We start from the raw sequence: 3081 nt of genomic DNA, 5'->3' as shown, positions 1-3081 counted from the left end.
GGTCTCAAACATATATCCAAGGAAAAGCACAATACCAATTTACAAAACCCTCACTCAAATCTCACTCTCATGAGCAATTAAGCAAGAAAATAGCATCAATGTCAACCTCAATCTCCTCTCACAATTTGACTAAGGCATCAATCAACAAACATCCAAGTAACCAACTAGAATGCAGGTAGATGATAATCATGCTATTGATCAATTAAGAAGCTCAATCAAACTCCTAACTTCTTATTCAAACACCTAATACAATCAATATTGGATTTTCACCCCAATCCCCAACTAATTAACTACTCACTAATCATCATAGTCATCATAGTAATATAAATAGAAGGGAAAAATAAATCAATCAACATAAGATCTAACACAAGATTAAGTTAAGGAAATAAAATCTCAACATGGATTAAACTAACTAAACAAAATTTAAATAAACAAAAATATAAGAGTATAAAAAGTAGAGAGAAGAAGAGATATTACTTAAACCATGAAAAAAATAGAGATCTTGCATAAAAACCACAATTTTTACCATAATCCAAACTACAAAACCATGAAAATCTACTTTCTCTTTCTAGGATTTCACTTTCACTCACTAGATTAAGCTAAAAACTCTCTAAAAATGATTTAATGGAATAAAAGTTAATTCGTCATTAAGTGGATAGAGTATTTATAGAAGAACGGGGCTAAAAACAGCGTTTAAAGAAGAAAATGTCGAGAAATTAACAAGGAGCGCCCGCTCCTTGTTAAATAGGAGTGCCCGCTCTTAACAAAGTTAGGCGATGGAGCGATTCCTCATGGAAAGCTCTTGGGTCGCTCCATCACTACTGCCAATAGGGTGGCTGCCCAGCAAATGGGGAGCGCCCACTCCTTTGTATAACGGAGGGCGCGCTCTCTATCAAATGCGCGCAAGGAGAACTTGCTCAATGGGGGCTCCTTGGTATCTCCAAACTACTATATTCTCCTACATCCTTCAACACGTAAAGGAGCGCCGACTCCTTTTTCCTTGAAAGTGTCCGCTCTTCTGTTCCCCATGCTAGGAGCTCCAGCTCCTCGGTAGCTACATCCTTGCTCTAAGTTTCAGCCTCATTCTGCCATGTATTAGAGCTTGGAAGAGCGCCCGCTCCTATTTTACAAGGAGCACCTTCTCCTGCCCTATTTGCTCTTTTCTCCTTAAAAATCCACACTAAACATTAGTGTTAGTGATCATAGGGGAGGAGGGAAAAGCCATGAAATCCTATCTACTTAGCATGCAACACTAGAGGTAATTAGATAGAGAAAGCGCATTTAAATTCAAAATTATCATGCAAAACTTGTCAAAATATGTACATGAGTGAGATTAAATCCTCACTCATCAATGAACCTGTAATGGGGCCAAGAGATCTTGGGCTGGAAGAATCAAGCGCTACAAAAGTTGGTTCAAAATCGATCTCTTGTCTACCCACGTATGGCCCAAATTGGACGTGAAATCACAATCACAAGACGAACTGCTAATAGTTTGTAAGAAGTGGGGAAAAGAGGTTTCCACTATCTTAAATTTCCCAAGGGCTCAAAGGATGAATTGGGTCTACGCCAAGAGTCTAACTCTTTGTTGCATTGAGCCCTTCCTCAAATTGGTGCGGATAGAAGAGGGCCAAGACGAGAGTCGGGGGAGGATGGTGCCCTTAAGTGCACGTGCAAACTGTAGGAGCTGTTGATCCAAGAAAACTTCTTTTCATGGATGTATGTCGTGTTGATCAATAGGAGGTATGCTTGGGACAATACATATCAGAGGACCATTGATGTGTTTATTATTTATCGATTATTTACTCCGATCCCCTTAGTTTTGATAGTCGATTTGAGCTCTTTTGAGCTCGTTTCTTGTGGATTTAATGCGTTTGGAGTTCTTTTCGTGTGTTGCATGTTTTGATGTAGATTAGGCATTTGATGCCATTATTTAAGTCGCGACACGGGAGTCCAATGGTCACACAATGTCTAAGGAGTATTTGGATGATTGCACGAGCGATTCGGTTGGATTGCACGGAAAATGGGCGAGAAAACACATCCACCCAATCGACCGGGCGGTTTGGCTCGACAGGGCGAGTCACGAAACTTGAGCTGCTAGCATACTTACTTCGCCCGGCCAACCGGGCGACCAAATGGAGAAAATCTCTTATGCGCCCGACCAGACGGGCTCTCCCGGTTGACCCGATGGATTTTGCTTTTCTATCGTAACTCTCAATCACCGTCTTCCGACCGGGCGGTTTCTCGGGACGGGTTATTTTGCCTTTTTTTAGCCGGTTTATAAAAAGTATAAATAGGTTTTTAGTATTTTCGATTAGACTATCTTATTTTCTATGTTTTTAGGGCTAAACACTTAGTTTTTCTCTCTCTAGCTTTGTATGAACTTTTACCTTTGATAATTATAGAGATCGTTGATTTCGTTTCCATTATTCCTCAATCATTCGGTGTTCATCTTTACTTTGTTTGATTTAATGAATTCTTTTACTTTGATTATGTTTATTGAGTTTATTATTATCATGAGTGAGTAGTCTATTTCTAGGGCATAGAAAGGGCAGTCATGTTTATACCTTTTTTATTGTGGTTTGATGTTCTTCGATATTTGGATTGAATTAGAATAAATCCTGTTGATTTGTTATGCTTGTTTAGTTCATGTAATTGAGCAATATCATGAGTTATGTTTAGGTATTAAGAATTAGAATCGAAAGATCGTATTCATCTGATGTTCTTCGATATTTGGATTGAATTAGAATAAATCTTGTTGATTTGTTATGATTGTTTAGTTCATGTAATTGAGCAATATCATGAGTTATGTTTAGCTAATAAGAATTAGAATCCAAAGATCGTATTCATTAGAGGCTTGTTACAGTAGGTAACTTTGTTTATGTTGAGCAACCACACTGGCATATGTTAATCTAAGAGTTGTTATTGCCTGACCAAGGATTAACGAAATACTCTATTTATTCGAACCTCAATCCAAGAATTGTTGAACTATATTGTAGTGATTAGATTAGTATAAGCATGGTGGACCAATCAATTGCCCTAGGTTTTTAATTATTTGATATACTTATATCATTTTGTGTTCTA

Source organism: Beta vulgaris, chromosome 6 (assembly GCF_026745355.1).
Source record: "Beta vulgaris subsp. vulgaris cultivar EL10 chromosome 6, EL10.2, whole genome shotgun sequence".
Taxonomy (NCBI): Eukaryota; Viridiplantae; Streptophyta; class Magnoliopsida; order Caryophyllales; family Amaranthaceae; genus Beta; species Beta vulgaris.
This window is presented reverse-complemented; position numbering follows the sequence as displayed.